Here is a 10,239-nt window from a genome sequence, read left to right on the forward strand (position 1 = left end):
ATAAGCTTGTGCTATAAAGCACGTGAATTAAATCATTGCAGAGCAGAACTAAACCAAGGATTTTCTAACAGTGAACAAATTATGATGTATATTGCAAAGTGCTGATGTGCCTTTATTTCATAGTTACTAGAAGTAGTGGTCTGAAAGTGGAATTTCCACATGTAGTTTTATTAGATGATTTCAGTAATAGAAGGAGCACTAAATCCTAACACACAGGTGGCCCCTCACCTTCTAAAACTCTCGCAGAACCATACCTTCTTCTACTTCCCTATTCTTACTATCCATCCCATTTTTTTCATAATCCTTACTTTCTGTGCACCACAAGTATACTCACAGCTGGGGTCCAGCATCAGCGCTTTGGTCTCTCTTTGGCTTGTGTCCTAGGTTCACCGAAGTAACTTCGCTCTGAGAAATGAAAACAAACTGAAAGACTGGAGGGGTGCTTCAAAGAATGTGTGCTTTCGTTGAAGGTAATGCTTTCTAGAAACTGATAAGAAATACATCCAGCATTCCAGTGACAGACCCTTGCAATACAGTGTTTCCAGTATACTTTGTAGAGAAGATGCCTACATACCGTGGGTACAAAGATGGATACAAAGGCACCAAACTTTAAAATTATTACATGCTCATTCAGCGCTTTCTACGCTATGATTGAATTGTTACTCTTAGTTGAGACTTCTGTTCCTAATTGATCCAGGAACACTTTAACTAAGTAACATTAGGCCTGAATCATTGCAGCGAGTTAAAGAAAGCATGATCAAAATTTGTAGGTCTCTCTGTCTAAACAAAGAGGGGAATTAACTTCAATGAAACATCTAACAGCCTTTATTGCAAACTACTGTAATTTGCATTGGTTGATTTCGCATTGCATAGAAAATCTTTATTTCTAAATTTTTTTTTGCAAAAGGGGAAGTATTTTAGTATTCAGAGGTAGAAATATATTCTCCAAAATCTTCAGTTAGAATAATTTCTGTAAAATAATAATTGAGTCCTGATTTCTAGAATTTCTTTATACACCTGATACAATGAATGTGATGATTTGCTTTTAGATCCATCATTTTGTAAGAAATGCTGTGCTTACAGTCCAAGAAGGAAGAAAAAAGTAAGACAGCCAGCCTTAGTATATCTCCTTAGATTTTATGTTAAATACCAGCTTTCCATCCATGACAACTGTCAGTGCATTTATACATTAAATTAAATATAAATAAAATTAAAAGGCGGTTATACCTGGAAAATCTGAGAAAGTCAGAAAGAGTCTGCGAAAGCCTTCTTGTTGAATGGGGAGTGTTCAAAGAAAGAGGTCAACAGCTGTTTAAAACAGTGCCATATCGATAAGTAAAAGAATAAATATGGTTGAGGAAAACTGATTTCAGAGTGAGTTATGTCTTGGTAGAGGACTGATCAAAGAGATGACATCTGAATGAGATATACCCAGATTTTCACTGCTTACCGTGTAAACTCCAAGGCGCAATTAGGATCTCTGCATGTATGTAGCTATATAGGGAGCACAGGCCTGAGTTGTACCTGCATACTGGCAATTTAGAAATGACAAATGCTTATTTTGAAAGCTCAGTGCAAGTCAGTCTTTCTTTTCTCTTCCTCAAAGCTTTGCCATTCCATAACATGCCTTTCATTAGCTGTTTTTTATCACTTCTTAAAAAATCTTCTTTTTAGCTGTTTAGCTAAAACTTATTTTGCAAGCAATTTTAGAGGCTTGTAATTCTTAAAGCCACTATGTCACTAAGCCTCTCGGTGTCCTAGTTACTTCAGCAGAATAAGCTGTCCTGAATATACAGTTCTAGAGACTTTTTGATGAAGGTCCGGTCCTTTATTACAAAGAACAATTCATTTGTCCAGGTTCAAAAACTCTAAACATCCTCTTCAAACTAACATCCGGAAAATAGTTTTGTTTATCAATCTATCATTGCTTCATTTTAGCAGAGACTCCATTAGCAAATGTTATTTGAAGTCCCAGAACACAAGAGAAGAGTCTTTTCAAGCATGACATGTAAATTGCAGTGTAGAGAAATGACTACTTATTACCCACATTATTCACCAATTTGTCAGTTGCTACTGAAACCACTGCTTGCTCTACCAAGGGAAAAAAAACATCCTACAACAGGAGTGAACGGAGGAGGTAAGCTGTGAGAAATTAGTTTGTGATGTACCTCTACATCATCAGATTATGAGACAAGGAAGGAACAGGAAGAAAGGAATATGAAATTATTAATGTATTAACAAGTTAATTATCTTTCATTCTCTCGCCTACCTGTGTGTGCATTTGTGTCCCTTAGCGATGGCGCCACAGGAGCTAAATACAGTTGGATTTTTAAGTATTCTTCCCTCACTGTTTGAAAAAAGTGAATGTGTTTATTAGTTGCTGAAAGGTAATTATTTTCTGCCAAAATGGCTAATCTGTGAGGTAAAATAAAAAGAGATCTCAGGTGTCAACTCAACAGCTGATGAGACATTTAAAAAAATCCCTCCAAGCAGCTCAATTGCAGCAATGTTAAACCTCAGCTATGTCTCTGGCATCTCATACTAACAGAGCTTGTTTCTATGAAGGCGGTTCACTTGCTTGTTGTTTTGTCTGGCACTGCTCCCTGCACAAAAATCAATCTCCAATTCCTTTTAATGTTTAGCACTAAATCTAGAAAGCAAAACAAAGCATAGGAGTCTTGCATTTATTATAGCGGCCTCTTGTATTTGGCTTCAGGGCAGCCTTCTAATCAAGGGAATGAATAAACAGTCATTGACTCGCTTTCAGGGAACATGGGAGACAGCTCAATCTTCCTGAAGGCCAGCACAGAGAAGGGGCCTCCAAATCATAAATCAAAACACTATCAGCCTGTTAATTTAGCCTGGCAATTATTAACATGTTAAAGCATTTGTACTACTGTGTTTATTGATGGAGTCTGAGGGACAAATGCAAACTTCCTTAAATCTCTGCCTTCATGGAAAATGGAAGTATCTTATAACCAATATAGTATTTTCTAAAAGCTGTAGAGGTATGAACTTGTACATGAACATATGCATAGGTATTTTTCTGCATGTAAGTCATCATAAATAGGCATAAAAAGTGCTTAATAAGACAAAATGGCATTTCATGCCGGGTTCACTGGATAGTTACAGAATAATATTTCCTCTTATTCCTGCTTTGGTTGTATGAATCTTAACTACTGTGATCCCTTCAAAAGGAGTGGGAGAGCCCTCATGGCCTTTCCTTTGGGCTGCTCCAGGGAGATTTGAAAATGATCACAGAAGTCCCAGCTTCTGAATCAGCTTTTTGAATATGCACTCTGAACACCAGTCCAGGATATAAAAAGTGAGTGACAGCATCTTCCATTTTGATTTCTACCAGTTTTTGCTAAATGAAAAGTGGGGTACATTCCAGGTAGACACAAAGAATCTGAGAAACCTTTATACTCTTTTATTTTGCTTTTAAATGCTAGTTTATATTCTTGATAGTTTCAGAGGAAAGTTTGAAAAACGATATCCAGAAGGATCTACCTGAGGAGAAAAATGTAACAATTTTTTATCTATTTGCTGTTGTTTAATATCGCAGTTTTCAAGGCCTGCTTCCTTTGGGTTTTTTTAGTGTTCGAGTGTGGAAAGTAACTAAAAATAAAAAATACTTCTTATAGTCCTTCTCCCCCTCATATTTCCACAATTTTCTAAAATATAAAATGATAAATTTTAGAAATTTCACCAAAAGTGCAAAGTTTTTTAAAAAACTTGTGATATAATTTCCTTTTTTTATGTGGCCTGAGATAACACAGATTCATTTATGTGGATAATGAACTATTTCCAACAAAAAATACCATAGTATGTCCACAACTGTGCCAATTTTGTTTAGGACAACAGCATATCAGATAACCTGCTGCTGCAAATTATTTCTGAAAACCTGTAGTTGATAAAGATATTCATATTACCCTCTCCTTATTAGCTGAAAAATTAGGTTTAAATCCATGCAGAAAATAGAAAGCTGAAAAGCTGAATGTCACAGAGAATAATGGAATTTCAGTAATCCTAGGTGGCTCATCGGGCTAAACAGATAACGAAGCACGCTCTTGCAGCCAACAGCAACTTTGGATTTACTCGCCCAAAGGAGGAAGACAATACTTCAAAAACTTTACAGTCTGTGGATTTTTGCTTAGTCTTTTTTGTGTTTAGCTGGCTGAATTTTATGAGCTTGAAAAATTAAATCACTTTGATTAAGAGAGGCATCACTGTAAAGGATGCTTAGAACCTAAAAAATACATATTCATCTCACCATTTAGCCCTGCTGGAAATCCTAGTTTTTTGTCATGCCATAGAATTGTACATTATTGCTCTCCTCAATTATTCTCCCTGATTGCCATAGATTTGTCATATAGCTCTCCACACAACTTTCTCTTTCTTGCTTGCTTGCTTTCCTGCTTTCTCGCTTTTACTTGCTTTCTTTAGCTTGCTTTCTTTTCCTTTCTTTCTTTTCATTCCTTCCTTCCTCCCTCCTCCTCTGTTTGTTTTTCTGTCTCTTTATTTCTTTCTCTCTCTTTCTAAAGTTACAATAAAACTGTATCCCAGCTGAGATTTTTCAAACACATCTTCCTAAAATGAAAATATTCTGAACTTTTCCAGGTCTATCCCATTTCGTAATAAAAAGATGACTAAATGAGCCAACTAATATTTCAAATACGTGGAATAATTACAGTATTCCATTAAAAAAATATCATCTTAAATCCCGGAAACGATAATCAAAACTAATTTTACCAATTTATCAACATTTCCTGTATTTTAAGTGATATAGAAAACATGAATCCAGGTGAGATAATTAAAAAGGGAGAAAGGAAGAAAAAAAGAAAAAAAAAAAAGATGGAATACACCTGCTTAGCAGAATTTATAGTTCAACTCTCTTGGCTGTACCAATCACTTAGAACATTAATTTGTCTTTTAAAGGATTAATGTGTTTAATTAAGTTTATGAAGTAATTCCTTAAAGGCTAAGTCTGTATCTGGCAGAATAATGAATTCTTTGGAAAGAAAAAAAACCCCATAGCCTCACACTAAACCAGCTTTCGTGGCTTTTTCACACAATAAAACCTTCTGAGTTAGTTTCAGAGTAACAGGTGGTTCCCTCCATTACATTTGCTCTTTATTCTATGGTCAGATTACGTATATAAAAAAAATAGTCAAGCTCCAATAATGTTATCTGTAATTAGCAGAGTCCTCTCTAACTCCTGAAATCAGAATAAATATAGTTACAGTAAATGATAAATGTGTAACATCATCTGTTGTTGTATCTCTCAGTGGCTTACTTGACTGCCCTTTTCTTTGCACAAGTATTGATGACAATTCTTTCATATATACCAGTAGCAGATCTGCCTGAAGGATTCTCAACCTCTCAACTTCTGATGGGGATGAGGAAATACTGTCATTGATGCCTCCAAATGCTGAAAATGGCTTGACTCATAAACATTTTGACTGTGTCCCTGCTTAGGTTGACCTTAATATTATAAAACCTTAATATATAAAAATCTTCTAAGTGCCAGCTTCTGGAAAGAATGGACTTTGTGCCTAGAAGACTTTCTTTGATAGTCACACAACTTTTCTGCAACGTCTTTTAAGCTGTACCTCAGGCAAATAAATTCACTGGCAATTGTCCCACTATTCTTAAGCTGATTCCCAAAGAGCCAACTTCGCAAAATGCTAGAGAACCAGGTCTTTTGGTATTATATATTTATGGCTTTGATTTTGGTTACCAATTAGCAATATAGACAGGGGAAAAGTAGCTTATGAGGCTTGTTATCTGAAGGCGATCATAAAATAAATCCTGATTTTCTGAGTATGATAATAGTTGAAAGGAATTTAATTACTAGATGTTACTAAGTTAATATTCTTCTTTTGAGGTGTGGGGATCACTTTAACAGCCCCCTCCCAGACCTGGAAAATAAACCGGTCCTCCTTACTAAAAATGATCAGTATTGCTTATTTCATTTATTAATTTATACTTCATAATACTTACATGAAAAACTGTATACTTTTCTTCCATGAGGATTGTGTTTGCCTAATTCCGTCATTGCTTGCCCTTGATATGTTGTGTCTTTTATCAGGGAAGGGAGGTGCATATTACTAGAGATAACATTCATTCTTTTTCCCGTGACCTGACTATAAACATATACACAAACGATCATGCTGTCACTTCTTTTTTAGCTGAAATCTAAAACCAGGATAAGAACTGGAAGTGCATCATTATGTATTAGAAAATTAATGGTCTTTTTCTGACAGATGGGAATCCAGATTCTGATAGTTGAGGGGTTTACTTTTTGTTAATTTTTCAGGAAAGATGAATTTTTCTTTCAAAATGGCACGAACACTATTTTTAAAGTCTGCCTGTCCCCAAGATGAAATAGTGGGTGATTCTGTTTCGAAAGAAACATCCAGTTGTTTTGCTGCCTTGGTAAGAAAATGAACTGATATAGTGGCAAGTTACATTAGCTGGAGATTATTCCTTTGATCTTGAAACTTTAGCTCCTGGAGTCAGAGTTTGGTTTTGCTTGTTATTTGCGTGTTATCATCATTAACTTAGCCAATAAAGAGAAACTTGTAACAAATACAAATAGTCAGCTGGTTATATTGAGATGTGCTTAAAGAGGTATCTGCTGGAGTAAGTCCAGTAAAATCCTCTGCAGTGTTTACTAGTATACTGGTATGATTTCAGAGTAGCACATGGGAGCTAAAGACTTCATTTTCCTTGGTGTCTGCAAAAACTCCTAAATAGGGAAAACGGATGAAAAAGAGAATGATAAATTGTAACACATTCACTCTTAAATGGTCTCGTTTTAGTAACTAAGCTCTTTTCCCTCCCTTGAATAATGTTTTTGGGAAGATAAACACCTCATCCGCATTTCTTGTGGTGTATGTATGTATCTGTGTCCCTATTCATTGATCCTCTCTTTTATCTTATCTCGTGATAATTTGATCTTCTCATTGTTCAGAGGTATTTAGTGCTACAGGAGCAGTTTAGAAAAAAATAAGACCATCTGCTATGAGATTTTTTAACACAAGCAGTTAATTTGAATGTAGGTATAATGTTCTCTGCTTTGAATATGTGTCCCCTCAAGATTAGCAGGGATACAGTCCCCTATGCAAAGATTTGCTTTGAACCCAGAAAGTTTCTATCCAAAAAATTGTAACAAAGAAGCTGTGTTGAAGACAAAATAACTCATTCACCTTTCAAGTAAAACACTTTTTCTGTTTCAGTAACAGTCCCCGGAATAGGTACATACATACAGTTTATGATTTTCCTTCTGATCCTTAAGATTTGCAACACAATGACAAAGTACCTTTCCAAGGCCTTTATGGTGTAGGATTGGAAAAGTTTTCTCACTTTATAGCAGTAGCACACACTAGTCACTATCATCATCATCACTGTGTATTTTCCACACTCCAAAATATTCTTTAGATATCTCCAAAAGTAATTGAGCATACAGACCACTAAAACTCTGTAAATATTATTGTAATAAATCTAATCCCCAAATCCCCATGCAAATATAGTACAAAAGTTTATCTTTTGAACATTCCTAAACCACCGTTAAAGTCAAAGACTTTAGCTTGCATTATTACAAGACTAATGTGAAAATGCAATTTGTTCTCACAAATGTTTTTGTCTGCATCACTTGATTATGAAGAATTGTATCTGCAGTTTGAAAAGGTGGACTTAGATAAGAATTATATTGATCTTCATACCGATGTCTGTTGTTTTGGGGTTTTTTGTTTCTCTGTCATCGTGAACATGAGGAAGAACTTCTTCCCTCTGAGGGTGACGGAGCACTGGAACAGGCTGCCCAGGGAGGTTGTGGAGTCTCCTTCTCTGGAGATATTCAAGACCCACCTGGACAAGGTCCTGTGCAGCCTACTGTAGGTGACCCTGCTTCAGCAGGAGGGTTGGACTAGATGACCCACAGTGGTCCCTTCCAACCCCTACTATTCTGTGATTCTGTGATTCTGTTTACAAGTTAAATGTGACATTCAGAAATATGTTTCCACTGCCATGCTTAGTCTAGTCATGTGAGCCAGTAATATGTAAGTAAAATTGAAAATGCAAATGGCAAAATTATTTTTGTGACTACGATGACTTGGAAAATCATGCACTGCAGGAGCTACAGTAGGGCAGTGGCTATCCTCATATGCTTTGTGAAACTTAAATTAACATGAATTCCAGGTGACAGCCAGTGAAATCCTGTGATGTTGAGAAGTGATACTGTTGCTCAAACATTTCCATGTATGTTTGTTTTGTTTGTCATGGTGTGCCCAAGATGTAGCTTTGGAGGTGGCAGATATGTCATTGGAATCCTGCGCATTCTGGAGCCTTTGTACCTAGAGGCGTCTAAAAAGGCACTATATATAGGAGTTTAGGGCCTGACTGCTCTGTGTGTGTTTTTTGTAGACTAGGTAGATCCAGATCTGGAAACTCAACTATTCAAAATGATAAGATCTATTTCATGAAAGATATTCTTATCTACACTTTTTGTCCGTCAAGCTGTGTTCATTATCACAGTTCTGCCCTTTTTCCTGTTAAGGCAAAATACTGAATTTGCTGAAATTAGGTGGTAAAGCTGTAATGATACTAACATCCTAGACTATGCTTCTCACAACCAAAATATTTAAGCTTTTAAAATTTAAACTCAGAACTAGGGCATGAAGTTACTTAATTTCTGAAATAAAATTTACACACCCTGTATGTTAAAGCTAAACCCTGTAATTTAAATCAAGTAAAAATTTTTGTAATGTTCCATTCCAATGAATGGAAAAAAATAGTTTAGGTAAATCCCCTTTGATGACCTCTAATAATACGTGTGTTGACTCATTCAGAAGTGTCTGTAAGTAGTAGATCTGTCTATTAGAATTTGTTAGCTAGGATAGTACATTTATTCTGCTACCACAAGCATACATCATCATTTCTGTTTTCTAGAAGATCATATGTAAAATAAGAATATAATATATTAACAGTTTCAAAAGCAATTTATGTTTTCAGAAGCCTGCTTGGAAGCAAGTAACCACCTGGAGACCTCAGAAACATAGAACATAGGATTCTTTTAGTATATTTCATAGAATATGGTCCTGTGTTCATTCCTTTGCATAAGAAAATCTTTTAGTACATGAAATTCAGCATTAAGGAATACCAGAATGGTTCTGAGTGTTTAATAAACCCTGCATTTTAGGTGAAGTCTTTCATCTCTTCTTCTCTATCTGAAGTATCTCCACAACAACAAGACATATATTTCATTCAGCACATGACATTATATTATTGCTACTGAGTTATTTCATATTCTCAGCATTTGGGCAAAATAGGTATGTAGGAGAGTTGACACCTATAATCTACCTTAGCTACAGACACAGCCTACAGAAAGAAAGCTATTACATTTCAGAGAGTGATTAAGGGTATTTATGATAGCACTTTCTCTTTAGAAAAGGCTTCTAGAGGCTTCAGCATGCCTGTAAGTATTTGATGTAATTAACTGTTTCTCATACCCAGTGGAGTTAGTTGATTTCGGTTACAAGCTGTGATTAGTCACTGCCGTTTCTTTGGTAATGTTTGATTAATGTGGATCTCAGCTGGCTGATAGCAGATGATTAATAAGAGCTTACTTGAAGAAATTTGTGTGTGAACCTTTTCACTGGAGTTTTTTTTGAATCTTGGAAAGATTAGATACACATTAGAATATCAAATCCTATCTTTACTTGCAAGATTAACTCTTAAATTCACATCCCCGATGGAGTGAGGTGGCATCGCTCGTTCTAAGTAGAGTTCCCTTTGTCCCTTTTGTTTGGTGTGTCAGTGTCACACTAGTGAAGAGTGAGACAAACACATCCTGTTACAAAAGCTGAGCAATCCGAAGCTGGGATACTAAAGCTCCCAGTTACTTTTTTTAGTTGAAGTATGCAACAAAACATAAGGAAAACTGAGTTTCTAATTGTAAGGTGAAGTCGCCTGAACATAGTTTGTAGCCTGAACTCTGGCTGCTCTGGTTCTGATGAGCTGATTGCGTTCAGATCACCAGCATTTCAGCAATGCTGGGATCAGTGTTGGAGTATGTACCAGTGTCTGTTTGTGTTATGTCTGTTTGACTGGTCTTTTTGACACTCCAGTGTTTCTGCTCTTGGAACTGTGTACTTAGTTGACTTCCCTCTCTTAGCTTACCTCTCCTTGTCATTAGCTTCCTGAGTTCCTAACAAGTTGCTGAAAATTTCTGAATTT

This window comes from Opisthocomus hoazin, chromosome 7 (genome assembly GCF_030867145.1).
Source record: "Opisthocomus hoazin isolate bOpiHoa1 chromosome 7, bOpiHoa1.hap1, whole genome shotgun sequence".
Classification (NCBI taxonomy): domain Eukaryota; kingdom Metazoa; phylum Chordata; class Aves; order Opisthocomiformes; family Opisthocomidae; genus Opisthocomus; species Opisthocomus hoazin.